Raw genomic sequence first — 23441 nt, forward strand, 5'->3', positions numbered from 1 at the left:
TTACCGGTGAAATAGTACCCAGAACATTATGTAACCGAATATCGTTACCAGTTATTTTATCCGCGATTCTGGCCCAAGTGGTAACGCTGTCATCACCGAAAAACTCACCAGTGTGTGTGGAGAAATTTGAAAGATAGTTTTCTTCGCTTTCACGGTTGCCACCTTGGTCCATTTGGACCAAAAATGGTCCCTTCCAACCCCATCTGGTCCGCTGGTCCCTTTTCTTCAATTTTGATCTTTTTAGGCAGTAGCCACGATTGGTACTTTTCTTTCTTTTTTATTTTTACTCAGGTAAAAATTCACAATATTGCCCAAAAATTCGCCACACTTTCGTTAGCCCCCATATAATTTTGAATTTACTTTAATGGAACTCTCACCATAAAAAATTGCTCAGTCAATAAAATGTACCAGAACAATTACATTTCACCTAGGATATAATTTATGCCGGGCATTAAAAAGAAAAGTGTTGGCAAACACATTGTCATTAATTGTTGATGAAATAACCGACTAATCAAAAAAAACTCTTGTTTCATACAGGCCTGTTCCTGATTTTCCAAGCTAAACAAAGCGATTCTGGTCGAAAGGAAACCGATGTGTTCTCATTTTCGATCGATCGATTTTTGCGATTTTTATGCACAATTACACGTCTTCTTGCCTCTGCATTTCCGAAAACCATTGGTTCTGGCATTTTGTTAAAATTTTTGCACAATTTTAATTTAACTAAAACCAAAATAAATAAAAATAGCTGTTTCACTTGATTATCGATTCGAAATGAAAACGATTCGAAATCGACTTCGAATCGATTTGTTTCAATCGGAATGGAGAACACCAAAAAGAAATCGACTCGGAATCAGCCTCGTATTACTTTTCAAAACGAGTCGGAATTCAGAACAGGTCTGATAATAATATTAATAACGGCTAGATATTTCGATCGGTTATACAACACTATGTAAAATATATGAAAGTAAAAAATTGATTCTCGCCTAGCATAGCTTATAGCGAGCACTTTGCCGTGAGCCTAACACTTTCAAAACTTATACAAAGAAATTCTATACATTATTTCTCGTTTGGCCCTTTGATATATAAATCTTTCTCACCCAGCTCAATGAGTTCGAGGAATTTCAGGACTATTTGTGTTAAGCCACGCAAGGAAATTGAAAATTAAGTACCTTGGCATAAGAAATATTTTAACTCGAAGACAGAAGGAAGGAAATGCAAAAGGGAATGGATTTCGGAAGAAATGTTTTGTATAAAATTTTTCCCGTAGGTGCTAACAGAACCCCTCAGGCCTGGATCAAAACTCACACTTACTGAATCTAGGCTCTGATATGAAGTTCAAACATTAAGGGAAAATGTAAGCATCTAAAAATAGCACTAACAAAATTGCCTAGTCTCATTTTTGATTTACTGAGTTTTCCACATACATAGTTCGGCAACACGAGAACGCAAATTTTGAACCGTTTCTTACTAAAACCTAACTGCACTATACATTTTATTTCATTGACATCAACAAAATAATGCTAGAATCAAGAGCTTTGTGACCAAAGCTATGTTCACAACATTTGGTTGGTGGAAGACATAGACTTATCCTATGTCAAAATATAGAACCATTTTTGTTTGCATGCACATATATTTGTATGTTCAGCTTGAATTAAAGGAAAGTCTTCACTATGTTTAGTAAAATTTTATATGGAAACATCCTAAAATTTTGTATTTTATACTAATTAAATAAAACAAAAATTTGGTCCTTTTTTTGATGAATTTTGGTCCCAAATGAAAACATGGTGTGGCTACCGTGTTCGCTTTACCGAAAATGTGTCCCTTGTAGATACGAGGTTAACGTATAAACGAGACGATGTGTATATGCATATTATGCATGATACAATTCTTTATTTTTCAGTTTTGCCTTTTTCTAAATAACAGCTTTTGTGTGGTTATTTCGATGTAACCACCTACTTTTGTGGGTAAACAATTATCCGGCTACTTTCGCGGGTAGAATACCAAGAGGGTGTAAAAGTTTCCACTTGATTTCGTTACCGTGGTAAAGAATGTTGTTACCACACTAGAATCGGGGCGTAAAAGGAAAAAAAACTGTAGACAACTATTGCGTTAGCCGAGTCATCACTTTAATCGTACTAATACATGACTGGAGCCAGGATACGAGAGAACCAGGCCTGGTCTTCTTGCCTTGAAAAGGATGAGGCTGCTGATCATTATATGTGCCCCTCCGCCGCCGTTGTTAACTTATACGGATTTTTGAATAGATTTATTTGAGAAGGATTACTTTCTGATATATACAATTGAATTTAGTTCTACTATTAGCTGCTGCTGTAGAATGAGTAAATTTATTGCTAGTTCATAAACTTCTGCCCTAAACCTAAATCAAATCTTCCCTCAGCATTGCTTATTTGTATCTTCCCTGTTTCTAAAAGTATGCAGGCTAATGAAATTACTTTTAAAATCGAACTCTTTATATGCCTAGTGCGAAATTTATTTCCTTAAAGTCCAGGATGTTATAGTTATAAGGACGGACAATCACCTTCATCTATGAATCTATAAGTAACAAATGTTTCCGCAATGCTTTGTTTAGTAAATAAATAGAGATAGATTAAGACATACTTGAATATATGAAAGACCTGTCATATTCAAAAAACTTTACATGTCAATAAAATAATATTAAAAAATTGCAAATTACGAGATAAAACTAATAAGGTACAGAAAAACGAAAAAAGTCAAATTTAAACATCAAACTGAAACTAGTTTTTTACCATGAGGCTTACAATATGTAAATGCATGGTTAGTGTGCATATTAGGGCGGGTCGATTTAAAAATCGCTCATTGCTCTGTGAAAACTTTGCCGAAGGAACCATACCTCTAAAACGAATTCTGGTTCTGGGTAGGGGCAAATTTTGAAAAATCCCACTTTGACCCATTTAGAGTGCTCCAATCGAGTCCAAATGTATGACCGACCCCCACTAACTTTGGAGGCCCGACCCACCGATGCCAGTGGCACACCCCCCGAAACTCCCTGGGGGTTCACCATACAAACATTTCAAAAAATCGCCGGTTTTGCACTTTACATGAAAAAATCAGCTAAATGGCTATGTTTTTTCTTTATTTTTATTTATTTATTTATAATAATATTTATTATTTATTTATAATAATATCTATTTTTTCTCTTAAGAAATTTATTTAGTTAGAACATATGTAAATGAAAAAATTAATTTAAGTGAGTTATAGAAAAGAAACTAAAAAAAATTATTGTTTGAAGTCTTTTTTACTTTCAAGTCTGGGCAATTTCGCACGGCTCTCTAATGTCGTCGCCATAACAGCCTCTACATTTTCCGGTATAACCCGTTTGGAAACGCTAGCTAGCAATTGAACATGTCGTTCCGTTCCTTGTATGTGTGATGGAATTTTTGGATCATTAAACGGTGGATCATGTTGATTTAAATATTCTTTCAATGTATCGTACGAAATGCTTCGCGTGAATGGTGGTTCAAATACGATATTTATATCATTCAAATTGATCATTTCCATATAACTTGTGCAATTAATGTTTATATCTGGTTTTTTATAAACTCTAAGTTCCATTGGCTCGTCAACATCGGTTCGATAGCGTAGAATTTTCTTGATGGCGTAGTCGCGCTTTTCTTTGCTATCATCAAACAACATTGATAACAAGATATTTTCCGAATGCGCATAATATGAATTATCTTTAATTACTTGATTGACAATTTTGCGTAAACGAGGTTCTAGAAATCGTGACCAACCAATGAACTTGAAAAATAATGCACTGCCGTACACGACAGAGCTGTAATACTTGATATTGAAGTACATTGGCACATAACATTTAATTATAAATTCAACCAGAATTCTTAAATTTGCATCTAGATTTTCCGTTGTCACATATAATCGCAATAATCTAGCGGTCTTGGTGAGCCACCGAGAATGTACAACTTTCCCTGGTTTGATGTTAGCCAGATCCACCGGAACCACGCCGCTAGAAATTGCATGGGCTTGTCGTATAAGTACTTCGAATCGGTGGAAAATTCAATTTTTTCTGGAGCAGGGGGCATATTTTGCAACTCAGTTTTCTGGAAGCCGTCCACCACCTGAAAATATATAATAATAAAATAATTAAAAATGGTTGACAATTATAATAAATGAGTGATAGCAATAGTTTACCGGAAGAGTTTCACAAGTAAAAAATTGTTTCCAGAGATTTTACATACTCTGTAAATTGTTGGGTGTTGTTTCTTCTCTTGATTTGCTCTTGATACTTGTCAAGCAATTTATTCAATTTATTAAATACACTTTTTTTCAGCATTATTTCCATACCAAGTTTTTCCCAAATTCCAATCAACTTATCTTGTACTTGAATAGTGAATGATTTATGGGAAAACTTTTTTTGTTCTGTTTTAGCACGTTCGCTTAAGAAAAAATAATATATCAAGATCTCCAGGTGGGTTGGTAAATTAAGATCAGTTAAATCAGTAGACACACCAAAAACAGTAACATCATGCTTGGGTATATGACTCATTGGGTTTTCGATAGTTGTTGATGTAGTTGCTTCATCTTGCGGTGTATAGTATGGTGGATTCATTGTAAACTTTTTGATTTGGAATGGTCACTTCACTTATTATTTTTTTTGAAATATTTTATTATCTGAAATTAGCACTTCACACTTTGAATTCTTCACAACGACTTAATGCATTCACAAAAACTGTTGCGTTATATATGGTCTACGAGACGAGGTAATAAGAATGAAATGGTAATTTCAATTCTACCTGCTGTGTCTTGTGGTGGCTTAAAAAAACAACACAAGCAATTTTACGATCTGCAATTGTGTCACAGTGATACTTTCATTTTTTAAAACGGTTGAATAAAAAACCCACACAACTATGTTTACGACATGCAAATGCATCACAGTGATGCCTTGGTTTTAAAAGGGTTGTAAAAACGCTAATTTCTAATACTTTTTTTTAATTTGTTTTCTATTACTAAGTTAAATTCATTTTTTCATTTACATATGTTCTGACTAAATAAATTTCTAAAGAGAAAAATAAATAGGCATTTCGCTGATTTTTTCATGTAAAGTGCAAAACCGGCGATTTTTTGAAATGTTTGTATGGTGAACCCCCAGGGGGGTTCCAGGGGGCGTGCCACTGGCATCGGTGGGTCGGGCCTCCAAAGTTAGTGGGGGTCGGTCATACATTTGGACTCGATTGGAGGACTCTAAATGGGTCAAAGTGGGATTTTTCAAAATTTGCCCCTACCCAAAAGTTCGACCCAAATTGGGAGACATCAGAATTCGTTTTAGAGGTATGGTTCTTTCGGCAAAGTTTCTTATTTATATAGAATATGATTTTCATAGAGCAATAGGCGATTTTTTTGCCTCCCCACAAATCGACCCGGCCTAGTGCACATGTACATACATACATAAGTACTTGTATATGTATGTATGTATTTCCTAAAAACGGCATTAATCGGCATATTTAATTAGTTTGTTGTAGCTTAAGTTTCTTAGAGCTAATGCGGTACCACCAAGCTAAGGAAGCAAGGTGAGCGATAGAAAACTGGTTTTGCAAATGCTTAGCTTTGCTTATGCCATGAATACGGGCGTCTGGTTAATGCTGATAGCTGAAGGCTGCTTAGTGTGAACCATGTAAAGAAGCAGATGAATCATCACAGCTCAATGGTTTATTATTTGGTGGGCTACTGACAGACTTACTTGATTGCCGGTTTAGCTAGTTTTCAAGTTCGGTGAAATTCGCTAAAGGATTTAATTTTTTCTCTTCTCAATTTGACATAAGTAACAAAAATGAGAGTGTTTCAGTTGTGAAGTAATATGCATTGACGAACGAAATATTTCATTCACTCTCTGCATGGCTTGGATAATCGAGTATTGAGATAATCTGAAAGCCATCGAAACAACTTGCTCAGCTAGTCTTAATTAATTTCGCAGATATAAATTGTTTTTGTATGTATATATGCGGGTATAATTAGGGGTAGAAATGGATATGGTGACCTGATTAGGTTAATAGCTAAATTCATCAGATGCGGAGATAAGTTCCAGGGTTCAGAAAACCATAAAACTACGCTTTTGCTCCGATAAGTATTTATTTCAAAACATACTTATCGTTTTAAAAATCTCGAAGCACGGTTGCCACACCAAGACCAAAATTCATCGAAAAAGGACCACATTTTTGTTTTACTTTATTGGTATACAAACAATTCGGCAATTCACAAAAGTGTCGTTTTCGTTATAAAATATAAAATTTTAGGATGTTTCAATGGTTTCGTATATAAAAATTTATTAAACATATTGAAGACTTTAATTCAAGCTGAACAAACAAAAATAAAGTGTACTTCAAGGTATTATATTTTCCCGTTTCTAGGATAAGTCTATGTCTTTCACCAACCAAACGATGTGACCCTATGTAGTTTTGCTAACAAACCTCTTAGTTCCAGCATTATGTTGTTCATTGCAATGAAATTAAATGTATAGCGCAGTTAGGTTTTTGTAAGGAACGGTTCAAAAATTAGTGTTCTGGTGTTCTCAGTAAATCATAAATGAAGCTAAGCAATTTCGTTAGTGCTATTTTTATATATGCTTACTTTTCTCCTTAATATCAGAGCCTAGATTCAGTAAGTGTGAGTTTTGTTCCCAGGCTTCTGGGGTAAATGGAGTTCTGCTAACACCTGCGGCAATAATTTTACACAAAACATTTCTTCCGAAATCAAGTATATTTTGCATTGGCTTCAAACACTGAATATAAACATAAATTTTGTTAACCGCATCTCGTTGTACAATTATAAAGTTATCGCCTTAAAGAAGTATTTCTGCCTTCCTTGTTGGACGGCCATAACCGTTTAAACGGTTAAGTTAAAATACTCCTTGTTTCAAGATACTTAGTTTTAAAGTACCTTGCATGACTTAACTCCATAATTTTCCTGGAGTTCGTTGAGCTGGGTGAGAAAGATTTAAATATCGACGTGCAAAACGAGAAGTAAGATTGCTCGCTATAAGCTACACTAGACGAGAAGCAATTTTTATTTCCATATATTTTACAAGCTCGAAACGTTTCTGGCACTGTGCCAACTTTTACAATTTTCCATAAGAATTCATTTTCAAAGATTTTTTTTTTTTTTGATAAGTCGCTTGTTTCATCAACAATTAACGACAATGTGTTTGCCAACACTTCTTTTTAATGCCTCGCCTAAATTATCGCCTATGTGAAATGACATTGTTCTGGTACATTTTATGACTGAGAAATTTTTTGTGGTAAGAATTCCAAAGTACCAAAATCGTTGCTGCTGCCAAAATGGAAAAAAGGGACCAGCGGACCAAACGAGGTTGGAAGGGACCATTTTTGGTCCAAATGGGCCAAAGTGGCAACCGTGCTCAGGAGCATGTTCATACAATTTTCTTTCACAATCTACTCTTCACTTATATGTGCCACTCATGAACGAGCATATGAAGGGAGTGCTCGGCAGTCTCAACAGAGAAAAGCAATGAAAGTCTGAGCGTGATATATCAAGGCATGATTCGAAGCCTTTAGGAACCCTAGGTTAACGAACTGGATCAAATTGCAGGAACATATAGCAATAAAACTGGGACAACCCATAGAGGCTGTTGTTGTTGATGTAGCGATAAAAAGGAGGTTGCCACTATAGACGAACGAGTGGAATCCAATAACTTCTTATAAAAGACACTTATGATAACACAGCTTGTTCTCTAAACAGATTCAGACGAAAAGCAAAACCGCCATGCAAGGAGCTGAGTCTTCTTAGGAACAGGTAAAAGAAATGTTTTAGATGACAAGGGTTGCGGAAAGCGCAGCGTGCAAAGATAAGTATAGGGATCTGTTGAGGATATGCAAGTGTTATAACCACAGGACGAAGAGCGTGTCATGGAAAAGTTTTGAGTACGGACATCGATTGCTTCAGCGAAACAGCACTATCTATCTCAAAGGACGCTATTAAGCCTCTCTTACAGTGAAGTTGGTTCATTTGTTGATAAAAGAGATAGAAAAAATATTTATTGTAATTTTTTATAACTTAGGCTTTATTAGTTTGTGGCTTCCAGAAAAAGGAGAAAAATTAATAAATGTAATCATCCTCATTATTTTACTCCCAACCGCTTAGGCGATTTTTGCTGTTGCGTAACAAGTCACATAATCTCTCCCTGTTTTACGATAACTGACATAGATTTCGAGCACCAACGGAGATCAAGTCGTCTTCCACCTGCCTCTCCCAACTCATTTGCGGTCTTCCCCTTCGTCGGCTACCTTGTGCGGGTGACGATAGAAATACCTTCTAAAGAGGAGCGTATTCACCCATTCTGGGGAACTTTTCTCTCGAACACTCTAAAGGACCATCCCATCGTTTCTCGATACCGTCCATGGTTCCGAGCCTTACGTCAGGTCAGGTTTGATGAGAGACTTATAGATAGAGCGTGATAGAGGACTTTTAATTGCCTTTGTTACTTAATGTTATTCTCCGTTTTATTTCTAAGCATGACATTTCATTGTCATGCTGTTATTTCTTGTTTCCAGATAAACGTAGTCATTCAGTCTCGAATTTATATCCGCCAACATTGATGTGTCTGCTAAAGCACGTATATGCCAATTCTTTCTTCTATGACAGCAAGTACTACGTCCTGGCCTCATTCACTCCTATACCTCTATAAAAATTTTGTAAATTCTCCTTTGTATAGAGAGACGCTTTCTCTATTTTTTGATATGAAAAGCTGCAAGAAAAAAAAATTATGATATTCTAATATCGAATACACCAAGCCCAGAATTTTCAAAGCGAGTTTAAGTTAACCAAAGTTAAACTTTGCATGTATGTATGTAAAGCGCGAAGATAGCATGGTAAAACTCTAGCCAAACTTGGTTTTAGTCGCACTGAAAAACCGGGTCTAATAATCCCACACCTGCGAGTGGGCCAAGTGAAGAACCATGTGGAGCCATAAGTGGTAGTGTGCTCGCCTCCCATGCCGAAATTCTTGGTTTCAAGCTCGGGAGAAAGCAACATCAACATAGTTTAGAAACAAGCTTTTTCAATTAGAAAACAATGGGTCGCTCCTCCGCAGCGAGTTGGCAAAACTCCGAGTGTATTTCTACCAGAATATCTACTCTGTGAAAATGCAACTGATTGCAGACGAAAGAGAAACCCGGCCTTAATCTCCTGGGATGTATAGCGTCCTCTATTTGTTTTATCTTTTCAAACACACCATGAGCTTTTGTTATTAAATGTATATATATGTGATAAATAGGAGAGTCGTCTGAATATGCAGCCACACGTAATACTTATGGCTTAGAAGTATCCGAATGGTAGAAACTTTAATTAGCAATTAATGCTATTGTACAATTGTATATAAAATTTTTAACTGAACTGAAAAAACCGCAAGTTGCATGCCACACGCGCCAATAATAAAAGTTCCAGTTAAACTCTGCACGATGTCTGCGGCCAGTTGGTCAAGAGCGTAAAACTTATTTAGTAAAAACTTGATATTCATTTCTAAATATGTATCTGTGTATGTAGGTATGTATGTACAGTATGCTATTCTTCAATAAAATTTTAATTACTGTTATTTATTCGTATTTGTGTGGGTAGATTTCTGTTATATTGAATATATTGCAAAAACTTTTAAATATCTACACACACGCATGTATGTATATATTTTTATCTTCGAGCTTATCTCGTATATATTGTTACATGAACACATACATAAATCTTTGTTTATACATACATCTTTTGTTGTCATAGAGGGTTATCTTAAGCTCATTTTAATTATAGAAATTTGCTAAGAGCAGCTGGAAACTCAATGGGAGTTAAACATTTGCTTCCTGGAGATGAAATTAGTTTCAAGTCAATATTTGCATTTTATGTTATGCTATCTGGTTGGCAGTTTAATTGAATTGTGCAGCTCATAAATGTCACAATAATTGAAGTTAGCTTAACCGCCTAGGCGATTTTGACCGCTGCGTAACCACCGTCAAACACGAGAAAGGAGTTCAAGTCCTCCTCCATCTGTTCCTCCCAACTCAGTGGAGTCTCCATATCTCTCTGCTTCCGAATACGTGTGCGGACAGGAATACTTTCTGAGCCGTAGCGTCTTTTTTCATACCTATAGCACCGCCTCGCCAGCGAAGCCCTTGGTCTTTTTTTCGTTACACTATGCTCATGTATGCGGGAAGTTCATTCAGTTTTTCACTAAACCGTCTTCGATACTCTCTGTCTTCCGGAGTATTTTTCCCTCTAGTACTACAAGAGCCAACCTATCTTCTATCGATACAGTATATGATTCCGTGCCGTGCATAATAATAGGTATGATGAGAGAATTATTGCGCTTAATTTTTGTTGTTCTTTTCAATATCTGTTTCTGATTTAAGTTTTCAATTACCTACGCAGTCAAATTTCGACTTGATATCAAGAGTAGTTTTATGTTTGATTTCTAAGCTGACATTATTTTCGTTGTTCATGTTGGTTCCAAGATAGACTAAGAGCCGTTTTCTCATGTTAACATTCAAAATTTATCCACCCTATAAAAACAAATTTTGTTGACAAAATATGTTTTATGGGACAAATGAACCCTAAAGTTTACTTGAAAATACGGCTCAAAGCACTTCACAGCCCTTTTATTTATGTTCCTTAATAGTGTCGTATGTACCGGTCATGGCCCGAATTTACCGATTCCTTCTTTGATGACAGCAAGTATTTCGTCTTGGTTTCGTTCATCGCAGGCTCCCCAAAAGTAAACCTGTTGACAGCTGTAGGGACCTCGCCCAAAAAGTTCTGAATCGAAGACTTGACATATTTTAATCCATACAAGGTTGTCTAGTAGATCGTATCACGATGCATGTAAAAAATGTTGAAGTTGTGCCCAGGGTTTGAATACTTACCTCATGAGGAGTTCGCTTTAAAGACAGCGAATTTGTTTCCGTATCTAGTTTTGGCACTGTGGTAAATACTCAGAGGGAAGTAATCTATTTACTTAGATAATCACAAACGAATAATACTGCATCCATCCTTTCTTCATTCTATTATTTTTTGTTTTTGATATATGGCTCGAATAATGGGTGTCGGCTTTAAGAAAACGTCCATAAAGCTGAACGTTACAAGATAGGTTAGGGACGAAATTTGCCCTGAGTGTATGCATTTATAGCAAGGTGCCAGTGATTGAAATCAATGATCCAATAGTAAGTTACAAAGAAAAAATAAAAAGAAAAAGTTATTTCGCTATTTTACAGACTGCTGAAGTTTTTTGAAAGGGTAAATTTTACGATATCGAGTTTGTCACCTTCTGAACCTAGGCACATTTTCGTCGAGTAGCTAGCACTCTGCAAGTGGATAATCAAACTTGGTTACTAGCCTATATCCACTTGGTTACTAGCCTATATCCAACTTGGTTACTAGCCTATATATGCCTTTCCACTTTCGCTTAAGAGCAGCTAATTAGCCCCGACCTAACTTAGTCTAACCAGCAATTTTAATGCAATGCAGAAGAAAGTGCGCAGAAATAATAATAAAAGTTATGTATTAAGGTATATATGTACATATGTATGTATATATACAATGAAGAAATGAAAGTGCGTATGCATTATACTCAAATGTGAAATTATTTAAATTTTGAACAATTAATCACGTGATAAATTGTAATTCCCAATTACATGCCAACTATGTGCAAAAAAATTGTTATTAATTCTGATCATGGACGTGTCGGCCTTTTAACCACAAAAAGCAAAGTACGGCATACAAGAAAGAGCTGAAATATGGAGTTAACTCACTTTCCAAAAATTTTCAAAAATATACTGATATGTACATATGTATGTATGTAGACAAGTATAAAGGAATTAGGGTCGGATAGTAGAAGCAGTCAAAGGCTCAGAGCTTAATCAAACAAGTAAGGAAGGCTAAGTTCGGGTGTAACCGAACATTACATACTCAGTTGAGAGCTGTGGAGACAAACTAAGGGAAAATCACCATGTTGTAAAAAGAACCTAGGGTAACCCTGGAATATGTTTGTATGACATATGTATCAAATGGAAGGTATTAAAGAGTATTTTAAGAGGAAGTGGGCCACAGTTCTATAGGTGGACGCCTTTTCGAGATATCGCCATAATGGTGGACCAGGGGTGACTCTAGAATTTATTTTGTACGATATGGGTATCAAATGAAAGGTATTAATGAGTATTTTAAAAGGGCGTAGGCCTAAGTTCTATAGATGGACGCCTTTTCGAGATATCGCCATAAAGATGGACCAGGGGCGACTCTAGAATTTGTTTGTACGATATGAGTATCAAATGAAAGGTGTTAATGAGTATTTTAAGAGGGCGTGGGCCTTAGTTCTATATGTGGACGCCTTTTCGAGATATCGCCATAAAGTTGGACCAGGGGTGACTCTAGAATTTGTTTGAACTATATGGGTATTAAATGAAAGGTGTTAATGAGTATTTTGAAACGGAGTGGGCCTTAGTTCTATAGGTGGACGCCTTTTCGGAATATCGTTATAAAAGTGGACCAGGGTTGACTCTAGAATGCGTTTGTACAATATGGGTATCAAACGAAAGGTGTTAATAAGTGTTTTAAAAGGGAGTGGGCCTTAGTTGTATGGGTGGATGCCTTTTCGGGATATCGCCATAAACGTGGACCAGGGGTGACTCTAGAATGCGTTTGTACAATATGGGTATCAAATGAAAGGTGTTAATGAGTATTTTAAAAGGGCGTGGGCCTTAGTTCTATAGGTGGACGCCTTTTCGAGATATCGCCATAAAGGTGGACCAGGGGTGACTCTAGAATTTGTTTGTACGATATGGGTATCAAATGAAAGGTGTTAATGAGTATTTTAAAAGGGAGTGGGCCTTAGTTCTATAGGTAGATGCCTTTTCGAGATATCGCCATAAAAGTGGGCCAGGGGTGATTCTAGAATTTTTTGTACGATATGGGTATCAAATGAAAGGTGTTAATGAGTATTTTAAAAAGGAGTGGGCCTTAGTTCTATAGGTGGACGCATTTTCAAGATATCGCCATAAAGGTGGGCCAGGGGTGACTCTAGAATTTGTTTGTACAATATGGGTATCAAACGAAAGGTGTTAATAAGTATTTTAAAAGGGAGTGGGCCTTAGTTCTATAGCTGCATGCCTTTTCGAGATATCGCCATAAAGGTGGGCCAGGGGTGATTCTAGAATTTTTTGTACGATATGGGTATCAAATGAAAGGTGTTAATGAGTATTTTAAAAATGAATGGGCCTTAGTTCTATATGTGGACGCCTTTTCGAGATATCGGCATAAACGTGGCCCAGGGGTGACTCTAGAATGTGTTTGTACGATATGGGTATCAAATTAAAGGTATTAATGAGGGTTTTAAAAGGGAGTCGCCCTTAGTTGTATATGTGAAGGCGTTTTCGAGATATCGACCAAAATGTGGACCAGGGTGATCCAGAACATCATCTGTCGGGTACCACTAATTTATTTATATATGTCATACCACGAACAGTATTCCTTCCAAGATTCCAAGGGCTTTTGATTTCGCCCTGCAAAACTTTTTCATTTTCTTCTACTTAATATGGTAGGTGTCACACCCATTTTACCAAGTTTTTTTCTAAAGTTATATTTTGCGTCAATACCAATACAATTACCACGTTTCATCCCCTTTTTCGTATTTGGTATATAATTATGGCATTTTTTTCATTTTTCGTAATTTTCGATATCGAAAAAGTGGGCGTGGTCATAGTCGGATTTCGGCCATTTTTTGCACCAATACAAAGTGAGTTCGGATAAGTACGTGAACTGAGTTTAGTAAAGATATATCGATTTTTGCTCAAGTTATCTTGTTAACGGCCGAGCGGGAGGACAGACGGTCGACTGTGTATAAAAACTGGGCGTGGCTTCAACCGATTTCGCCCTTTTTCACAGAAAGCAGTTATCGTCCTAGAATCTAAGCCTCTACCAAATTTCACAAGGATTGGTACATTTTTGTTCGACTTATAGCATTAAAATTATCCTAGACAAATTAAATGAAAAAGGGCGGAGCCACGCCCATTTTGAAATTTTCTTTTATTTTTGTATTTTGTTGCAACATATCATTACTGGAGTTGAATGTTGACATAATTTACTTATATAATACTGTAAAGATATTAACTTTTCTTTTAAAATTTGAATTTAAAAAAAAAAATTTTTAAAAAGTGGGCGTGGTCGTTCTCCGATTTTTCTAATTTTTATTAAGCAGACATATAGTAATAAGAGTAACGTTCCTGCCAAATTTCATCATGATATCTTCAACGACTGCCAAATTACAGCTTGCAAAACTTCTAAATTACCTTCTTTTAAAAGTGGGCGGTTCCACGCCCATTGTCCAAAATTTTACTAATTTTCTATTCTGCGTCATAAATTCAACTCATCTACCAAGTTTCGTCGCTTTAGCTGTCTTTTGTAATGAATTATCGCACTTTTTCGGTTTTTCGAAATTTTCGATATCAAAAAAGTGGGCGTGGTTATAGTCCGATATCGTTCATTTTAAATAGCGATCTGAGATGAGTACTCAGGAACCTACATACCAAATTTCATCAAGATACCTCACAATTTACTCAAGTTATCGTGTTAACGGACGGACGGACATGGCTCAATCAAATTTTTTTTCGATCCTGATTATTTTGATATATGGAAGTCTATATCTATCTCGATTCCTTTATATATGTAGAACCAACCGTTATCCAATCAAACTTAATATACTCTGTGAGCTCTGCTCAACTGAGTATAATGAGACGAAATTTTTCATCGCGAATTAAGGCTTTGTTGAAAGTTCGAAACCATCCTGCCAACATATTCATAAATACCTGCCCATAAATGAATTTAACTTGCCAAAAATAAGATAGTTTTCTATAGTGAAAACAGTACATCTACTTATTGACAATGTTTTTTAACATTGAACACGCTAACAAGATGAATCCAAAAACACATATTTCATTCAAATTACTTAAAAAAAGTTTCACATGAACACAATGCCAGTCTTAATGAAATAGAAAAAAAACAGTCGGAAGGAGTCCATTTGTCGTGTATCAAAAGGCAATAGGAGCTTTAATTTATTTTGTTGTTGCTCTTCTGCTTTTAGTATCTGTACCGATTTTCAACTGCAATAATAACCAATAGATACATGCCAATACATACATATGTACAGTAACCTGGGTCGATTTGTATGGACGAAAGTTAACCTATATCGCGCCATCGATTTTTCGATAGGATTTGGGCTCAGGAAAAAAAGTTCCACTACGCATACCCAAAAAAATAATTTTTGAGCCTGAAAAAAAATCGATTTTTCGACCAAAATTCTTCTAAATCTCCATAAAAGAATTTTTTTTTTTTAAAAACTGCATTTCCCAATTTTGCATTTGCCAATTGACACGAAAAAAAATACATAAAAAATTATTTGGAGCCTTGAAAATGAAAAATGTATAAAAAATCGAAAAAATCGTTGAAATTTTGCGGCCTCAAAAATTATTATTAACTTAATGTCAAGTTAAACCACTTATCCTTTGACTCATGTTGTCTTTGCCATAATCAACTGACGTCGAAATGAAATGAAAAAGTAAAATTTCAACATGAATGAAAATCTCATATTAAGGCATTACTCCAGTTGAAAAGAGTAACACGAACATTTTGGCGGCAAAGAAAGGTGCACAACAACAAAGAAAAGAAGAAATGACGAAACCCCGTATTTGAACAATCAGTTGTATGGGATATATATAATATACATATATACGACCGCTTTCAAAATCTTTTGCAGATAGCAGTGTATGCTAAATACGTTTGCTGGTGAAATTTGGAGCTTCTAGCTGTAAAAATGAGAAAGAAACTCTCTTATCTAAACAATCGGTTGCACTACATGTACTATCGATCCTAGCGGTTTTCTCAGAAAGAAAATTTAAATAAAATGAAACAAATATAGTTTGAAGAAACTAAAAAAAAAAACCGCAATTATAGTGCCGTTTTAGTATCTACAATCCACTTAGAAATTTGATGTTGATAGCACCGTAACACAAAGGTTCGTGTCTCCGCTATTAAGCACGACTCGTTTAGTAGCAAGTTATTTAACCACTGACGCACAAACAAGCATACATACCAGTGAAGCTAATAGCCATCATCCGGTGGCAAAATCCTGAGCCAGATAAATAATTTTGCATGTAAATGCAACAACAACGATTTGAGCCAGATAAATCCAGATAGAAGTCTGGTTCAATTTGTGAGCCAGATAATTTGTTAATTACTTCGTTTTAGTTTGGCAGCGCTGCCTTTAATAAACCTACTTTTTCAAAAATAGATGTCGCTGCTTAGCCTTTCGCCGTATGAGTTAAATGAAAAACAGCGGCGACATCTGCCTATCACATTTCATCTGCTTGTCAAGTCTCTCAATGATCCAGAGCATTCCCGTGAGAATTGAGCGTGAGCTGGAGCTGTAAAACTCACTAAAAGACGGCAACTATAAATGAAAAATCTTTTGTATGATCAATCTATGCTATACTGCCGTCCATAGCAAAAAGACAGTAATGTGTAAATAATTTTATTTGGAAACCAACAAAAATGTATGAATATGACCAATTAAATGCCTTTATGGAGAGCCATTATCACGTGATTCTGGTATGTACATAATTCTGAGCCCGAAATTAGACGCTTTACTGCTTTTTTGGTTGGGAAATTTAAGGTATTCGTAAGATCAAACAAATTTTAAAAGTTGTTTTGTCTTTAAATTTAAATTTTTAGTAATTAATTTTTAAGTATGAATTAAGCGGGGATTTCCTTCATACCTTGAAAATCCTTTCAAAGTCTTTTCTTCCGGGAGGGCGATTCGAACCTACGATATTTTAACTGTTACAAACACATTAAATTTTTCCCAAATTATTAAATAGATTGATTTTTAAGTTAATAAGTAAATTGGTGTTGCGGAGTATATTGGCATCAAAATTCCTAAAAGGCAATAAGTTAACTTTACTGTCGTTTTGCCATTGGCGGCAGTATAGTGGTCGGATTCAGTCGGTTCCGACAAATGTTTATTCGGTCATCAAAATATACTCAAAATACGCTCAAACGGACAAGACTAAATCAACTGAGATCCTAATACTATCTACTTCTTTGAAAAAAACTTAACCACGCCCTCTAGGCAAATACTAGAAATTTTCTAAGGCCCTGCTTAAATGCACCATCGAAATCTGGCAACTGTCTCTTCCTGCAGACTGCACTTCCTACGTCTGCTGTTACTGACAAAGCCTTGTTATAAACATGTGACGCAGGCAGTGCCCTGTTAATACATCTTCATAAGCCATAGGTATTCTCTCTTTAGAGGTTTGAGCAGCTTTGGGAGTCTTATATTGTAAGACTTGCACATGATCATATACCACTCCTGTCTACATTTAATTTTTTAAACGGATTGGGACTTCAACTGTATATTCACAGAGTGCTGCATCGGCGTACCCACTCCAGGGCACTTCTGGAGAAAATGCTGTAAGAGATTAGTGTCTTAATAGCCACCCGGCTATCAATATATGTAGGCATGTATTAACGTGTGCGCAGGTTAGCTCGCTTCCTTCAGAATTCCTGATGCTTTTATCTACTTATTTCTTACTCAACACAGTATACAGCAGACCCTTAACCTTCAATTAACTTGAAACCACAGGTGTATACGTGTATCGTATGTTCTGCCTTTTCCGTAACCCTGTATCAACCCTTCACCTATATTGTTCCTTCCCAGTTAAGCCGTTACAGGTTAACTGCAGCATTATGAAGTGCAATGGAGAAGACGTCGTCAATCTGGGGGGTAAGTGACTGCGCCTTGGTTGATGGAGACTAGGTTGCAAGTGTTGTTGGGGTCTGGGACTAAACGTCCTTGGGTAAGGTGCGATAAAAACCGTCGGGGGACTATCGTCGCTGAGATCAGAGCATCTAGGAAAATGGAACCATTCAAGGCAGGAACTGCATTGGGCAAATGTCGAAAATATATATATTATGTGCTGGCAAACGCTGCACAACGTGATAGGGACTAAGAGTATGTAACCCCATTTAATTTGTTACCTTCATATTGTTCCTCCAAGATCTCTTTCGATGCTCAGGCGCACGGGGACATGTAGTCTTTCACCCTATACTAAATGACGCCATACGGCCTGCACATAAACCGTTCAGTGGTTTCAAGCTTTGTTGCAGTTTTTAACGCTATATTCTTGGCCATAAGAATTGCAGATGTGATGTGCAGAATGGCATGCAATGCTTGTAGATTTTAAGGCTCTCTTTATACTAATCATTGACTGTCTGCATACGCCGTCTAGTTTGTATGTACTCTTTGTGGCAATCCACCAAACAAGGCCGATAATAAAGAGTAGACTTGACAATCGCCGTAAATACCCAATAAGAGAGTTTAGGTGATAGGCAGCACGTGCGTCATACATTGTCGTATTTTCGCTATCTCTTTTACATGAAATTTCCTATCTGGTGTAATTTATAGATAATTTGTGCTGTGCGAGCCCAGCGTAGGCCGTTCCGAGTCGGGGCCTAATATTCCTTTGTAAGCAAGATAAGATCGCTTTTTCGCATTGGTGTTTAATCCGATTTTAGAGACGGTGCTTTATGTGAGTAAAAAATGCTAATTCGTATGTTCTTTAAGTTATAAAAGCAATGTTATGATTTTAGTGTGTAAGTTTTAGCTACAAAATAACACATAAAATTTTATTTTGTACAACTTAATACATATGTACATAGGTATGCAGATAAGTGGATATGAACGGTAATACATAAATAGGTATCTAAAGGACTCCGGCGATTAACTACGAGATCGACTGAATTTTTTGTGTGGTAGTGCAGTCGGGTGGCTTCGTAACACACGTATTTGTTGTCGGCTACACGTTGATGCAGGCATGCTTATCCAACGAACCGAAATCATTTCGTTACGATAATTAACGTTAATAAACGAAACAAAGTCATTTCGTTTCGTTTATTAACGATAAGAACGTCAAATTAACGAATTGAGTTTGTTTCGTTTTCTGCCATATCAAAACGAAATCAAATCGTTTATGTTGATTATTAATTTCAAACTATGCTGGCAAAGCTGATTGATGGCGGAGTCATTAAAGGTGAAAGCATTAGCCAAGCTGATTGCAACTTTTCTCAGGAATTTTGACAGTACGAACATTTTTCAGAGTATTTTTGACATTACCACCGACGAATTACACAAACAAATTACATGAAGTTTGTGTGTGTATGTCCGCTCGCTGTTACCACCTTACGGCTTCACCATGGCTTTGCCAGCACAATTCAAACATAAAGTATCACGTTTTTGTTAACGTTTTTAACGTTAACGAAAGCTTTTCGTTTCGGTTAAAAACGAGATACAATTTATCTTGATAATTTCTTTATTGATAATATTTCGAAGTGTTTCAACGGAAACGGTGGAAATTGTTTGATAAACGATTAGCTTAACGTTAAGGTGACAGTCAAAAATTTTTGATTTTTTCATTTGACGCTGGCTTATTTGATAGTCGCAGGGTGTGATTGACAAACCGCAGTCTTGTATTTAGTTTGTGTCGACATTCAAAATGAACAAATAAGCGGAAGAACAGCAATTCATATTAAAATTTATTGAAAATTGTCAATGTATTACGTTTTGCGTATAAGCTTTTCGTCCACAATTTCTTTTTATCACTCTTTTTCCTTTTCTTTTTATTTTTTTGGTAATTTTTATAGCCTTATGCGTTTACGTTATGTTAATAATAATGAGCTTAATTTAATAAAACTGCTGTAGTTGCAAGTAAAAAAAATTATCATCCGATGACGACATATTCACGTCCGAACGCTGCGGTTTTTCAATGCAAATGTTGATTTATGGCTTTTTATTTGATAGTCGCGGGGCAAGCGTCAAATACCCGACACGCACACATATACAAATTCAGTCAATTTCGCTGTTAGTCGCCGGAGCCCTTAAGATATTAACAATTGTTATTTCAAGTTTAATTCGAATTTCCTTGGTAACAAATGCTGTTGAATAGAATGGAGATCTATTTACATACATATAATGTATTTCTTAACGGATATGCATACATACACACACATTATTCAAATTTTGCTATTCATATTTTTATACTCAGCGTGCTTTGCATTCAGAGTATATTAACTTTGATAACATAACGGTTGATCGTAACGGCATAAACGAATTGAGATAAATATAATCTTCCATATATCAAAATGCTCAGCTTTAAAAAAGGAATTGATTTAGTCATGTCCGTCCGTCTGGCCGGCCTTCAATCCGTCCGTCTGCCTTTGATCACAACACCTTGAGTAAATATTGAGATATCTTATTGAAATTTGGTATATGTGTTTCTTGGCACTCATATCCTATCGCTATTTAAAATGAGCGAAATCGGATGATATTAATACACCTAGAATGTTCAAATTTGATGGGTGGACTGATATTGAGAATCTTGATAAAAATTTAAAAAAAAAATAAAAAATTGAAAATGTGATAAAATCAATTTTGCAAATAATATTAAACATAAATCAAAAACCGTTAAACCTATCAAACAAGGTTGCCTTTACTATAAGGAATGCTTCAAAAAAAAATTAAGGACATCGGTCCAGAACCACGCCCACTTTTATATAAAAGATGTTTGAAAGGGTTGTGTACGAATAAAATAAGCTATATCTTTATAAAAAGAGCTTTATATCAATAGTATTGCTTATTACTATATCTTTTATGACCAAGAAAATCGGTTAAGGACCACTCCCACATTTATATAAAACACTTTTAAATGGGTCGTAGACGAATAAATTCAGCTATACCTTTGCGAAAAACAGCTTAATATCAATGGTATTTTACTTTCTAAATGAAATTATAACAAAAAGTTAGAAAATATTAAAGTTTTTGAAAATGGGCGTGGCTTTGCCTATTTTTTGACTAAGCAATTTTTTATGTTTCGGGAGCTATAACTCGAACAAAAATTAACATATCGTAACAAAATTGGGAATACATATTTTCTTTATAGCATTAAATATTTCTAGTAATAACGGACGGGGTCGGTTAAGGACCACGCCCACTTATATATAAAAGATTTTTTAAAGGGTGGTAGACTAGAATAATAAGCTATTTCTTAGCCACGCCCCTATTTCGATGAAGCATTACACAACATGCCTCAACAAAAAATAAATCCTTAGTAACAGAATTCGATTCAGGTGTTAGGCTGAAAATAAGAAATATTTCTAGTAAAAATGGCCTAGATCAAATTTCATCATTCTAGGTATATTATTTATTGAATGGGAGATGAGTGGTAAGGAACCCATGTACCAAATTTCAATAAGGTATCTCAGTATTTACTCAAGCTATCGTTATTACAGACAGACGGACATGGCTAAATCAATTCTTTTTTTTGTCCTCGGCATTGTGATATATGGAAGTCCATATTTATCTCGATTCGTTTATGCCGTTACGATCAACCGTAATGTTACCAAAGTTCATAATATTGAAACATATCAAAGCTTCAAGTTTTAGGTATGTTTCCTTAAAATGCAGAATGTAAGTAAATATGTAAAATAAACAGCAGCGTAAAACCAACATCGGTTACGCCCGAACTTAGACACCCTTACTTCTTCTGTTTAATTTTTTGCATAAAATGAACTTAGTGGCGGAGGAGGGCACCATTTTTGGTGTTCGTGGGTAGCAGTTGCAGACTCAACACATTGCTACAAAAGAAAAAATGTAATGTATGGAAAATGAACGAACTTTTCTAATTAAAATGTAGGAGTAAAAATAAATTTCCCCCAATTTTTTTTAATTCTTAGCAAAAACCAAAAGGTTTCACTACGCAAATTGGAGTGTCTTTATCGCTACAACAATAACAACGGCGACGCAAATCGGAAAACAAGTTCGACCTAAGTCTCCTAAGATTTATATCGCGACTTGTATTTATTATTATATTTTTCTATGGGCTACAGCAAAACAGAATATCTCTGTGAGAACCCTGTAGCCGAGTGTAACTATACATACGTAAGCATACATACATACATATAAATATGTGTGTGAATATGAGATTATTTCATTGTTTTGCGAATTGCGTTTGCATTGCCAATCTATTTGCCATTGGTTTTGTTTGCTTTCATTTTGCCACCTTTATTCAAATTTTTATAAGACTTGCTAAGAATATGAACTTCGTTTGATCAAAGTTAAGATGCCCATATACCTTGAAAGAGCAGCTTTAAAACGTTTCAATATGTGGATAACATCCAATCATAAATAAGTTTTGAAATAGGAAGGAAAATTGGTGTTCTTGTTGTCGTTATTAAAGCCCTGTAATATAGCCTTGTTGGTTTTGGAGAGTACCCAATGGTATCAATCTTCTTCCGAATATGAATTCAGGTACTTCCTATTAAAAACTTTATCCCCAGAGAGTCCTTGAGGCGGCTTAAATCCAAAGATCGAGAGCGTACCGGATTCATATCTGGCAAAGGACTGACCACATTCGTCACACTCCCATAAACCTTTGGCGAGTGTTTTTGAAGCAAAACGTACAACATAGCACGATTGCCACTTTGGTCCAAAAATGGTCCGTTCTAACCTCATTTGGTCCACCTCTCTGAAGTTGGCAAGACAGCTTTTACGTGGAAAAAAATTACCTATTGGGAAAATTGCCGTGAATTTGCCGTAATTTATCCGTGAAACAAAAAAATTTGCCGCGGCCATATTTTAGAAAATATAGGGTGGCACGCCAATTTCACGTGAAGTTAGCGTGCCACACTCAGAAAACCACCTTAGCTATCAGCTAGGAAAATAATTCTTGCACACGAATTTGTCGAAAAAAAAATGTATATTTTTTTTATGGTGCACCGCCAACTTGAATGAAGTTAGAGTGCCACTTTTCGAAAACCACCTTAGAGACCAGTTAGGAGAATAATTCTTGCACGTGAATTTGCCGTAAATTTGACGTAGATAAGTGCCATATTTTATAAATTCGGAAAAAAAATTAAAAAAATTTTTTTATGGTGCACCGTATGGTAGGTGGCATATTTTATAAAAATATATAGGCGCATAGTCATAGTCAAAATAAAATAGGTTTTAAATTTAGTTACAGCTTTTTGATATAATTTTCTATAAGCTATCTATTTTTGTATTTGAGTTAGGTAGAAAGCTATGCAAATTTTCTGCATTATGCCTGGTTTTTATGCTCAAAAGAGTGTGTCAGGATGGAGCGTCCGTAACGTGGGAAACACCCATGCTAAGATAAATAGATGAAAAAACAGTAGCGATCCTGTTCATCTTTTGAAGCAACTGTTAAGGATAAAAACACGCTGATGCCAATGTCTAGTATTGTACTTATTATTAAGAATTCGTGAGCTTAACACCGGCTTATAATAATTCAATTATTATGTTTTTCTAAGAGAAACTGAAAAGAAAGAAAGAAACA

General features: G+C 35.7%; 1 protein-coding gene across 9 annotated transcripts in view; it reads left to right on the forward strand.

The window, feature by feature from the left end:
- conu (Rho GTPase-activating protein conundrum) overlaps nt 1–23441 on the forward strand; it is a 203495-nt gene that overhangs the window by 107112 nt on the left and 72942 nt on the right. The gene's annotated exons all lie outside the window — the stretch shown is intronic.

The sequence above is a fragment of the Eurosta solidaginis genome, chromosome 3 (assembly GCF_040869045.1).
Source record: "Eurosta solidaginis isolate ZX-2024a chromosome 3, ASM4086904v1, whole genome shotgun sequence".
In the NCBI taxonomy this organism is placed as follows: Eukaryota; Metazoa; Arthropoda; class Insecta; order Diptera; family Tephritidae; genus Eurosta; species Eurosta solidaginis.